Source organism: Protopterus annectens, chromosome 5.part0 (genome assembly GCF_019279795.1).
Source record: "Protopterus annectens isolate FY-2018-M chromosome 5.part0, PAN1.0, whole genome shotgun sequence".
NCBI classification, from domain to species: domain Eukaryota; kingdom Metazoa; phylum Chordata; order Ceratodontiformes; family Protopteridae; genus Protopterus; species Protopterus annectens.
The window spans coordinates 1,289,330,349-1,289,343,995 of record NC_056735.1 but is presented as its reverse complement, the minus strand read 5'-3'; the positions used below and the strand labels follow the sequence as shown (position 1 = coordinate 1,289,343,995).

The 13,647-nt window shown below is 44.7% G+C and overlaps 1 long non-coding RNA gene across 1 annotated transcript in view; it reads left to right on the top strand.

Annotated features, from left to right (window-relative positions):
- The first annotated feature begins 635 nt into the window (after positions 1-635).
- The window catches only part of LOC122802072, a 92,527-nt gene continuing 79,515 nt past the window's right edge, over positions 636-13,647 (top strand). Inside the window, exon 1 of the long non-coding RNA XR_006364871.1 lies at positions 636-743. This is a non-coding gene — a long non-coding RNA (uncharacterized LOC122802072). The remainder of the gene's footprint in view (positions 744-13,647) is intronic.

Here is a 13,647-nt window from a genome sequence, read left to right as displayed (position 1 = left end):
TAAAAATGATGACACTACATTTTTTAGCATTTAGTTTGATACCATTTTTAGTACACCAAGAACAAATAGGAAAATTTTACTTCAGAAGGATTTGGGTGTTAGAAAGTGACTTAACAAAACTATCAAGTCATCTGCAATTTTTATTAGCCTGTAGTTTGAGTCTTTGTTAGGAGATATGAGAAATAAAGGCCAAAAAGGAGAGATCTCAGTACTGAGTCCTGAGAGACACCACTAGTCACTTTTTTATTTTCAGATGAAAGGCCTGCAACTTGCACTGTGTGGGTTTTGTGTTTCAGACAGTTTGCTATCTTGCAACATATGATTTTTAAAGCGTTTTGCTTCTAAATATGAAGGTATGGTGCTGTTTCTTTGTTGCAAGCTGCCCTGATAAATAATCGCTGTAATAATGCATACGATGTAATTTAATAAAATAGGTTAAAACTGTATTAACATTAGCTACTGCATTAATCATACTTATAGTAAACTGCTTCTGTTGCCTTTGTTTATAAACGTCATTAATTTCAAAACCATTTTTTGTAAATTTAAATGTTCTAATGTCTGGCTTCATAAATAAGAAATGTTTATATTCTTTCCATTTGTTACATATTACTAATATCTGTTATTATTTATTTTAGCTTCCCCTCATTTTCAGATGACCATTATTGGAGCTATACGCTTAGTCTTTGGTGCTTTCCTTCTAGGAGTTACTGTATTTCTGTGCTGTTTTGAAATGAAATAAAAAGGTTTGTTCTCAAATTTTTCCCATAGAAGTTATTTGTTTCTAGTCTAAACAATTCATCATTTATGTTTGTCTGAACTGTCTTTTTCAGATGATAATGCCAGTTGAAAGAGTTATGTACCACAATACTTTTAAGTATGCAGTACTACAGTCCCTGTGAAATTTATCTATAATGTGATTGCTTGGAATAAAAGCAAAGGTACTATGCTTGGCAGGAGTAATGCTAAGGAATACAAGACAGATAGCACTGGGTAGGTAGAAAGTGAGAGGAATGTTGTGCTGAAATGTACCTTTTCTACATATGTGCCTTTCACAGAAACCACACAGTCATTGACAAAGTACAACAGCAGAAACACATTTTAAGAGTGTTTCAGTAACTTACATGGCAGAATTGACCTGCTGGCACCTCTCTCCCCAGCCACAAGTTTTAGGAGTAAATTGTGAGGGAAAATGTTAGAGGATGTTCCCTCAAAAATAATAGTGACAGAAATTCTATCATGCTTTACTTCAGCCTGTAGCAGCAGCAGTCCATGACAACATACATGTGGGTCTAATATAAAATGTGAAGTGCATCATGTCTTGCTGCCTGTTGTGAAGATGCGGAACATTTATCCATTTTCTTAATAATAAGAAACATTTCTAAAAGGGAAGTTGATATGCATTTTATTTTCAATAACCATACAGTTTGTAATTGTTTGTCTTAGTATTTGAGTTCCTTAATAAGTGGGCAAGGAGTTTCATAAGTTAGCACTAAGCTAACTGCTCTTGCGAGAAATTTTAAGCCTAGCCAATTATTCCTTGTGAGACTCAAACCCTGCACCTTGTGTTTGGAAGACAAACCCCTTAACCACTAAGCCACCCTCCCAACCCTGTTACATACTGAAATTTTATACTGCTTATTTTTTTAAGAAAACATTTAAATATGTATATAGGGAGAAGTGAAAGAACCTGGGCAGGATTCACGAAGGCTTACACGGAGTTCAAGAGTAGTGTAAGCCTCCGTGTAAGCCTCCCGATCCAGGAACAGCCCAAACCTCCGTGTTAGAGACAGCTAAAATGTCTCTTACACGGACTGGGCGTGGAAATGCTCAATACCTCATTTGCAGCTGAAAGATATGCAAATGAGGTATTTGAGCAATCCAGGAAGCCCAAAGCAGTCCGTGTAATGGACGTTTTAGCTGCAGAAATGTACTCAGCTGACAACTGAGTACATTCTGCAAAATTGACAACGGAGCTATGTCAGCTCCAAATAAAGGGTGCATATGTTTCATCTAGCATGCCAATGGCCAAATATGTGGCCATTGGCATTAAAAAGTGTTGCAAAATAATTTAAAATAACTTTTTTTTTTCGGGGGATTTTGATGTTTAACTGCAACGCACACCCGCGCAAATGGGGTGTGCTGCCTAAAAGTGAAAACCGAAGCTTATAAGCCCACAATTGTGGGTTTTATGTATTACATGGAATGACAATGCAGGGACTAGCAGACCAAAAACAATATGGCCACCGTGTATTGGTTGCCAAGGGGGGGAAGCTCCGTGTAAGAGATGTAACTAAGCATTACTAGGCAATCCTATGTAAATGAGGGTTACAATACTGAATCACACTGCCACATAGGTAATGAGCACTGTCTGAGTAGTGTAAGAGTTACAGAAGGGGGAAGAATAGAGTAAGAGGTAGGTGACATCACAGGGGGGAATGATAGAAATAAATGTATAACGTTGGAGGGCAGTGTAACATGACAGATGACAGACAGACATCAGGGAGAGAGGTGTGTCCCAACAGAACACTAAGAAAGTCAAGAAATAGAGGGTGCACACTATCCCTACACCCTACACTCAAACTTTCTTGATATACGTGCATGCGCGCGTGCGTGCGCGTGTAAGGCAGGTTCAACATGTGGGAGCATGTTGCAAACCGTTTACAATGGTTTGCGCGGGCGTGCACGTGTGTAAGGCAATGTAAACATCAGGAAGCCTGTTGCCTGATGTATAAGGCAGTGTGCGCGCGTTTTACTGTGAATCAGCCAAGTCCACACCGTGTAAGAATGTGTGCGCGCGTGTAAGCAACTGTGAGCATGCTTAAGCTGGTGTGCACATTGCTCCCCCTGAGGAAATAGAGAGGAAAAAGGAAACAACTAGATTACAAGGAAGCTGCCAGAGGATACTGCTGGAGTTAATTGGTGATAACAATTGGAAGCAGGCAATTACACAGGCAGACTAGAAGCCCAACCCAGCACTTAAAACACTGCAAACAGCAGTGCAGGGTGTTTCTCTCAAGAGATACTGCAAGAAAGGAGTAAGCTATCAGAATTGAAAACTGAAAAAGCTGAACTCAGAGCAGAAATGCTAGGGGCTGCCATAGCTGTTATAATCAGGCATAGGCAAATTGCTGAGGGTGGTGACAATGCAGATGCTGACAGACAACCCAGAGTGTGGAGAAGGAGAAGAGTATACAGGCCCAGGGTCACCTACTATGGGTTACATGAGCTGGAGATAGTAGAGCGCTACAGAGTGGACAGAGACCTTCTGCAGCAAATTGTTGAGCTGTGCAGGCCACGTCTCACACACAGAACCAACAGAGGGGAACCCATCCCAGTGGAAACCAAGGTATGTGTTGGCCTAAGAATACTAGCAACAGGTACCTTCCAGAGACCAACTGGTGATATGATGGGGATATCACAGGCATCAGCCTCCAGGGTACTGAACCAGTTCCTGGATGCCATGTCAGCACATGTCGGTGATCATGTATATTTCCCTAATGCCCGTGAGGTTGTGGCCAGCAATATGCGTCTCTTCCAGCAAATAGCAGGATACCCTGAGGTACTGGGTGCAATAGACTGCACGCACATATGCATCAAAGCACCAGCCGGTGAGTGGGGTATACTATATTAACCGCAAGGGATTCCCCTCCATCAACTGCCAGGTCGTGTGTGATGCCCAGGGCATAATAATGAATGTGTGTGCTGGCTGCCCTGGGAGCTACCACGATTCCCACATCTGGCATCTGACGCAGCTGTACCAATCATTTGCCAGTGGGGACTTCCCACACGGACACCTAGTGGGGGATGCAGGTTATGCACTGGAGCCGTAGCTGATGACACCCATCAGAAATGCACACACACCTGAACAAGAACGCCATAATGAGGCACACGCACAAACACGTAATGTCATAGAGCGTGTGTTTGGGCTGCTCAAGTCACGGTTCCGGTGTCTGGACACATCTGGTGGAGCCTTGCAGTACACACCAACTACATGTACCCAGATGATCATGATATGTGCTATGCTACATAATATGATCCTGCGGAAACAGCTGCAGCAGGACCAGCATAGGGCTGGGCCAAACATACCCCCACCATTGCCAAGGCCACCACAGGCAGAGGGTGACTCGGAGGAGGAACAACCTGACCTTGCCCCAGTAGGCAGAAGGAGGCGTGCCCAGTATGCCCTGGCCTTGGCAAAGAGGCAACGCATAGCACATACACTGGCTCAGTAGGAACACTGGGACTGATACCCCCTCAGACTCACTCACATAGTAACAGGGATGCCTAACATGACACAACCTGCTTCCAAACATGTACAGGGAGTGTAGTATGTGCATCCGACAGAGGCAGCCCTGCAGCACCACCTGAGGCATGAATGCCATGTGTTAAGTAATGTAACACCATGTACCATATGCACACCTGAGGACCCTGACTAACATCCACCCTCACCAATCATAAACCACAAAAACACAAACCCACCTGCATAGGTACCACAAGGAATAGGAACCTAGATGTAATGCTACCCAATGCCAGAAGTATAAACAGCAAGATGTGTGCAGTGTAAACGCACACAGTATATAGAATGTAGATATCAGTGCTGCAATAGAAAAAAGAGTCAAAGCCCACATCAGCACCCTAACACTACCAGGTCACACCCCATACAGTGATGTACAGCTGCAAAACATGTAACAAGCTACAAAATGAGGGTGACTAGCAATAAATGTCATGGATAACCACACCCCCATGTTGGTACCACAACAAGAAGCAGCATGGATTAGCCATGGTCAAATACCAATGGCTAAAACTGCCTACTACTATATAGCTTGCTGCAGACCACTGTCCTAATAGCAGGAACTGCACCAGGCCTATGTTGGAATACAGGAAGATATCAAGCCCCCCAAACCACATTATATTGCTTGACTGAAAATACCTACACATACACCATAGTTTCATAGTTTACTACTAGGCTATCTGCCCTACTGCATATATAAGCCTAGCCATAGTGATGTGGCTATTGCCACCCCTTATAGTGGTAATAAGTGTGCAGAATAGATTCCGAATATTGTGCCTCTGACTTAGTACTGACACATTATGACCCCCTTACGTAATCAAATAACATGACTGTGCCTCTGTCTAGTAGTGACACAGGGAGGACCCCTGGGGTAAACCTACAATCTCACATCCAGTTGTCCAGATTTCTCTTGAAGAGAGTCAGTGAGGGACTCCGTCTAACATGAACTGGGATTCTTTGCTAGAGTGTGAGAAGCCTCTGAGTTATGACTCTGTCCCTCCAGCATGTCCTGTACATGTATGTGCTGAGGTTCAAATCTTTAGCTCTCATGGTTCTGGTGGATTTGGATTGCTTGCAGTGGAGCATGTCCACCAAATCCTGATTGGACATGGTCTTGTATGTCAGGCATAGGTCACCTGTAAGTATGCGGTATGTTACTGAATAAAGCTGGATTTCCTTTACTCTGGAAGCCTATGACGTGTTGTAGACCCCTGATCTTCTTGGTAAGGTACTTTTGGGGTCTCTCCAGCTGTTGCAAGTGCTGGGTGAGGTACATACCAAATGGGGCTTTGTATTCAATCATGGGCCTGATAAGGGAGAAGTATAGTGGTACAATGACCTCCTTTGATCTGGATAGAAAACCCTTCATGATAAGGTGGGCAAGATAGAAAGTCTGTCTAACCACTTTGGAACCATGGGTGTCAAATGAGACGTCACTATCTACATGTGTTCCCATGTGTCTGATTTGTTTTCTGTGCTCAGTGGGTTGCTGTCTATGTATTGATTTGTGGGTACTTTGTTCCTCCCAAAGGGGATGACTACACATCAGTTGCATTCAGTTTCAGGCCATGATTCCGGCACCAGCTATCTGTCTTTGTGACGGCATTCTGTAGGATGTGTGTGCCGGCTGATGTATTCACTATGGTGCCTAGGTTGCCGTCATCTGCAAACTTTGTCAGCCACAACCCTCCTATGTTTGCTTTCACATCTGAAAAGTAAATGCCAAATAAGAGGGGTCCCAGGACAGATCCTTGTGGGACACCACTTATGACTGGCTTTGAATCTGACAAGGCACCTGCAATGTCGACTTTATGGGTTCTGTTTCTTAGCCATTTTGCAACCTATCCTGTGACATATGGTTTTATATTTCAGCTGTTGAGCTGGTCTATGATGCCTGAGTGGGATATTGTGTCAAAGGCCTTAGCCAAGTGCAAGTAGGCTGTGTGGACCGTGTAGCCCTCATCAATGGCCCTACTGACAGTTTCAAAATAGTCAACTAGGTGCAAAAGGCAGGATCTGCCCTGTACAAAGCTAAACTGGGTGGGATCAAGGGTCTGTAGGTCACCAATGTCTCTGTTTAAGAGCTCCATAATGACTCTTTCCATAGCTTTGCAGACAAGGCTGGTTAAGCTTGTGTGGTGGTAGTTGCCAGGGTCTGTGGAGGCATCTCCTTTGTGGAGTGGGACCACTGTTGCTGTACGCCAGTGTTCAGGTACATATCCTGTAGCAAGGCTAAGGTTAAATAGCATTTGCATATACGGGTTTAGCTCCTTCTGGAGTTCACACAGCACGCAACTGGGGATACCATCAGGTCTCATTGATGCTGTGTTCTTCTCTTTGCTGAGTGTGGCTCTCACATGGACATCTGAGATGACAGTGAGGTTACATTCAGCTGTGATAACTATCTTCTTTTGGGGGTGAGGGAGGGGGAAAATTGCACTGAACCTGTCTGCCAGAATGTTGCCAATATCTGTCAGGTCACTGAAATATATGTTGTTGTGTACCAACTCTGAGCATATCTGAGGGTTCCCACCCAGGTTTCTGACATAAATGAAGAAGGCAGTGTGGTTATCTTCATTGTCTTTGGTGATTTATGTCTCCAAGTTGACCTTGGATGTCTTCATGAGATAATGTAGCTTTTTACTAGTGCTGCTCACAGCTGCCTTCCCTTTAGGAGATGTAGCTCTGTCCTGCATTAGTATCCTTCATCTGTTTTACAGTTTGTTTATGGCTGGGGTCCACCAGACAGGCCACTTTCCCTTGGTGGAGGGGGTCTTGGTTTTATTTGTGATTGCATGGTCCATGCTGTCTCGGAGATGTCCGTAGAAAGCGTCTGTGAAGGAGTCACCATTGTGTGTTGTGGTTTCCACTGGCCCAGTGGGCTTAAAGGATACCATCTCAGTCTGAAGAAGTGTGAAGTCAGCTTTTGAGATGTTTGTCACTATACTCTTTGTATTATACTAGCACTGGCACAAGTGTCGACAATTTCCCAGAATCCATCAAACAAAATGGACATGCAAAATGTAACACTTCCACAAGAGGGGTAGGCATACTGGATGTGATAATCAGAAATATGTGTACTGGATGTCAAGATGAGAAGTGCATCCCTCACTGGTAAGACCAGACCATAGAGTAATCACACTGTAGTTACACATCCCGACCCCAGTCCCTGGCCAGATTACCACAGTGAAACACATGTATAAAGCATAGCTTGCACCCCTACAAACCAATGTGGAATCCATGAAAAGCCCTGTGCCGGTCCAGAATATGGGACACACTGCAGAACATGTTATACAGGCATACCATGAACACAGCCAAGAGTGCTTGGAGTCTGCAATCACAAACAACAAGACACAATGCCATACACCCAGGCATCTGGCATGCTGGACTCCAGCAATTACTAAACCATTGAAGAGAATGAGGAAGCTACCACATGATAGATCAAACATAAAAAGTGAAGTAATCAGTGATCACTAGTATGGCAATAAAATGTGTCCACACATACAATCCACTAAGGCCAGGCAAAACAAGTAGAATCTGTGAATCCAGTGGCAATGTGACACCTGTCCCAAGTACACACACAACAACAACTCACCTCAATAAATACAAATGTATGTGATAGACGCAACCAGGTAGCCAAACCGGAGCCTGAGCACCCCCAAATCAGTTCTGTCAAAACTAGTCAGGAGGACAAGGTAACCACATACACCACAAACCCAGTCCCACATAGACCTACAACGACTGTAAACCAAACACATAAACACAAAAACATTCCCAGAGGCCCTAATTACAAACACACAACACCAACACAAGCCTCCAAAGCAGACACCCAATAAACCAACCTCCAGACATAGCACATGTAACACATAGTACACAAAGCTGGTGTGCCAAACAGTCACAGGACAGAAGGAGAAACAACATGCCTGATACAGTTGTAATAGGTGACTCCATAGTGAGACATGCGGCTGTTCCAGGGATGCCTTGCACCTGTCACCCATGAGCGTCTGGATATTGCCTAAGGCTTTTGCAACCTACAGAGATCCTTTCGTAGGCAAGGCCGAAAAGACCAGCCCACCACCATAGAAAACAAAACTGGAAAGAAACAGAAGGGTAATGCTGATCAATGCCAGATGTGTAAACCTCAATATGCATGCTCCTGAGGCCCTCCCTAGTATGGAGAACATTGATGTCTGTCCAGTGATAGAAACCTGCTGCAAGCCTTGTGACAGCACACCAGCACTACCAGGTAATACCACATATCATGTGTTATGGCCACAAAACCTGTAACAAAACATGAAAGGAGGGTGAGTATCCATATTCAGCACAGACACCCATACGTCCAGTTAACTGACAATGCTTATGTCATTGCAGTCCACCCATGTGCAACTAACCGTAGGCAAGATTGCTGTACAGTCTGTAGCATGCTACAGACCACACCCTCACACACAGGAACCCCACCCCACTGTCCTGAAGACATTGGACAGTATGAATGTACCACCAAATACAAAACAAGGTACACACAAATTACCACATAGGTGGTAAACCATTATGTGTGGAAGGAGTAATCAGGGACCTAGTGACACAAGTGGACAGTCACCTGTTATGTGACAGTCACATCGCCAATTTGTCTAGGAAGACTGTCTATATTGGACACTGTATCATGAAAGGATTCACATCTATGTCAACAAAGGTGATTGTGCCCCTATACTGTTCCCCTATCAGACCATATTGTAGTACAATGCCTCATCTGGGATGTACATTACCTGGCACCTGCAGCAGTTAGAATGACCTCAAAGGTACCTCAGCAAGAGTCAGAAAGGGTCTCAAATATATCTCATATGCTGCCTGGCTGTAGACACCACAGCTGAATGCAGTCACATACTGCCTACACAGAGGCATTGTATGTCTGTTGTACAAGTCCATGTCCAACACAAAAGTAATGGACATGCTCCACCCCAGAAAACTCAAAGCCATCGGAGCTGTGTGGGTCAGAGATGTCAACCTAAACACATAATCAAATAGGATGTGCTGGAGGGACAGATACCTAACCCTGAGTCTCTCCACACCCTGGAACAGAATACCACTACATGTTAGGCAGAGCCCCTCACTGACACTCTTCAACAGGACGTTAGCAAAATGGATGGATAATTGTAGATGTACACTGGGGGTCTTTACTGTGTCATGTCCAGACAGAGGCACAGCTAAGTAAATCATAAATGGCCATAATATTCACATAGCAAGGGGTGGCAAAAGCCACACACACTGTGGCTAGGCTTACAAATGCCCTAGGGTGGATAGCCTAGTATGAACCTATGAACCTATTATGATACAAATTGTACAGGACACTAAGGATAACCCCAAGGCTGCTGCAACTGATGGTAGTAAGCGTGTTGTGAATTCCCAGATATGCTCCGGATCACACAAATATTACAAACAACATACCAAACACACACACGTATTGCCAACATACATCCTGACAGGTGCAGTGCAACCCCCCCCCCTCATAATGCAAAATATCTTTCCCAGCAGACTGCTGCCTCCCTGACATTATGTCAGCCTTACCACAGGATATGTACCCAAAGAGCAGTGTACAACAACAGTGGTCGTTCTCAAGAAAGGTGTCGCCTGAATGGATACTAAAAGCAACCACCACAGACTCCTGAGAAGCTTGGTCTGCACAGCTATGGAAAGGATCAGCATGTACCGCAGACATAACGATATTGGGGATCTATTGACACCCGGCCCTACCCAGTGTGGGTCTATTAAGTTCAGACCCCGCCCCTAAACATGTGTGACTCAGTTGAAACAGTAATTGAGGTCACTGATGAGGGCAATGTGGTCCACACAGTGTAGCTGGACCCTGCAAAGCCTTCCATACAATACCCTACGTGTTCAATATAGATATGCTCACCAGCTTATATATACACCCCAATGTCACTAGAGGGGTTGCAAACCAGACCAACGACAGAACTGACATGGTCAGACATGCTGCAGCCATGTCAGACTACAAACCACATATAACAGGTATCCCACAAAGCTTAGTCCTGGGACCTTCCCCGTCTGGTAAATATGCCCCATAGGTACAGGCCAACATGTAAGGACTGTGCCTGAACATGTTTGCAGAGGAATACAAACCACCTAACATATCTGACACTCCAGCTGACACAAGCATCCCACAAAAGGGCCACATAGAAACAGACAACCGGTGCCATAGCCATATCAGCATGTTAAATGGAGAAAACTGTATAGTCAACCTCTGTGAATATACAGTAAGTGACCACCAATTACCACATAGGTGTTAACCCATTACATACTTAACATGTAATGACAGACCTAGGTGCACAAGGTGATAGATATCCTGCATTGGACAAACATGTGGCTGTAGTGTTAACAGAAACAATCCATATACCAACCTAATCATGAAGGTTATGACATCTAGATAAGGGGAGGTCATTGTGGTTCTGCAGTTATCCTTCATCAGCATTATAATTGACCACAACAGCCCCTGTGGGGTGTACCTCAGCAGACACCTCCATCAACTGTAAAGTCCACAACAGTACCTCACCAGGAGTATCAAAGAGCTTGAACAGATGTAATGTGTTGCCTGATTAAACAGAGTGCAACTCCACACACTGCCATGCTGGCCACCCAGACATAAGCTGTGCCTGATGTAGAAAGCCATGTCCAAGCTGGAATCAATGAACATGCTGCACCTTGTACAATCTGAATGGCAGTGAGCTATGCACATGAGGGACCTGAACCCCAGCACTGACATACATAGGACAAGCTGTACTGCATTATCCATAACACAGAAGCCACCCCCACGCATGAGTAAACTACCAGTACAGGTTATCCATAGAGTCACTCGTTGATTCTCCTCAACAGGAATCTTAATGAGTGGATGGGAGATGGTAGGTTTACCCTGGGTATCACTGTTATGTCACGGGTAGACAGAGGCACAGTATACTAAACAAGACATATGTCATGGCAAACCACACTTACAATGTGTCGAAGGACAAACACACTCTCTGACTAGCATTAGAAATGGCCTAGGGCACATCAGTAGTGTCTGCCAATGTACACCTATGTTGTGGAATACACTACTGATGTTGGATGAGGCTGTTGTAAGTAGTTCATATCTGAACATAATGCAACATGGTCAGATAGGTGCATAGGTTCATAGGTTTATACTAGGCTATCTGCCCTAAGGCAGTTATGAGCCTAGCCCAGCGTTTTGTGGCTTACGCCACCCCTTATATGGAAACAATACTGTGCCCATTAGTTTGTTGTGCCTCTGTCCAGCAGTGACACAGAGACGATTCCCGGGGTAAACCTATGATCTCACATCCACAGGTCAAGAGTCTTCTTGAACAGAGCCAGCGAGGTGCTCTGCCGCACATGGACCGGGATTGTATTCCACGGCATAGGGAGTCTCTGAGTGATAAATCTATCCCTCCAGCATGTCCTACGTATATCCCTGCTAAGGTTTAAGTCACTTGCCCTAGTGGTTCTGGTGGATTTGGAGATTTTGAGGTGGAGCATGTCCATTAATTCCTGGCTGGACATGGCCTTGCATGTCAGGCACATGTCACCTCTGAGCAGATGGTATGCGACTGAATAGAGCTGGAGTGTCTTCAATCTGGCAGCATATGACAGCTGTTGGAGTCCCTTTATCCTTTTGGTGGGGGACATCTGGGGTTTCTCCAATTGCTGCAGATGTTGGGTGAGATACATCCTGAATGGGGCATTGTACTCGATCATTGGTCTGATAAGTGAAGAGTACAGGGGAACAATGACCTCACTAGATCTGGATGTGAATCCCTTCATGATCAGGTGGGCAATGTAGAAGGTCTTTCTAACCACTTTAGCAATGTGAGTGTCAGAAGAAAGGCCACTGTCAACCTGGGTCCCCAGGTCCATGATAACCTCCTCTTTGCTTAGAGGATTGCCACCTATATGGTAGCTTGGGGTTACCTTGCTTTTCCCGAAGGGTATGACTATACATGTTTTGGCATTTAACTTCAGGCCATGGCTCTGGCACCAGCTATCAGTTTCCATGAGTCCCTTCTGAAGGATATCCGTGTCTGATGCACTGTCCACTATGGTGCCCAGTTTGCAGTCATCTGCAAACTTAGTCAGCCAAAGTCCTCCCATATTGGCCTGCACTTCTGAGAAGTAGATGCCAAACAATAGGGGGCCAAGGACCGAGCCCTGTGGGACACCACTTGTGACCGGCTTGGAGTCTGACATAGCGCCAGCAACTCTAACCCTGTGGGTCCTGTCCTTAAGCCAGTTTGCAACCCATCTTGTGACATATGGGTTTACATTTAAGTTGGTAGGTTTTTCTACAATACCCAAGTGGGGTATTGTGTCGAAAGCCTTTGCAAGGTCAAGGTAGGCTGTATGGACTGCCTTCCCCTCATCAATGGCCTTAGTGACTGTTTTGAAGAAGTCGACCAAGTTCAAAAGGCATGATCTGCCCTTGACAAAGCCAAACTGGGACGGGTCCAATGTCTGCATGTCCCCTATATCTTTGTTTATGAGCTCCATTATGATCCTCTCCATAGCTTTGCAGACTAGACTTGTTAAGCTTATGGGGCGGTAATTACCAGGGTCCGTAGAGGCACCGCTTTTGTGCAGATGTGCACAACTGGACGCTAACCAGGCTGTTGTGCTCACTATGGAAATGTAAAGCAGTGATAGGAATAAAGCCCAGGATACTGTCCATCACAGTGAAAGTGCTGAACCACTACACTATACAGTACTACAGTGTTAGGTCAATATGAACGGATGTTGACAATTGTATGCAAAGTATCCCATGCAAAACCTGCAGGCACAGTATAATCCCTGTTGTGTTCACACAAAAAGCATTTGGACAGTAACTACACAACATGGCACAGAACACACGACCATAAACTGGAGATATTTGTTGAAGTTCACACTCATCCACAAATGTGATGGGCTGCAGAGTTCAACATATGGAAAGCTCACACTGGGCATGCTCACACACTTTGATAAATGAGACATCTTACACACAACATGCCATGGGAAGGCTGAACTGGGCATGCTCGCACACTTAGTCCAAATATCAGTTTAGCATTTTGCCACATATATCTGGTATATGTACATGTTATTCCAGTAACCAACAACATTATAGCAGTCTGACCAGTGCTCACACTTAAATGACTACAGAGACATACATGATATAGTGGATTTCCCCCATATGCAAACATCGTCCACAGATACACAAGTTGTTCATACAAACAGGAACTGTTATGGCAATAAAGACCAGCAAGCACTGCTATCAGCACCAAATAATGTGCATCTGACAGTTAAACATATGGGTGTAGAGGTCA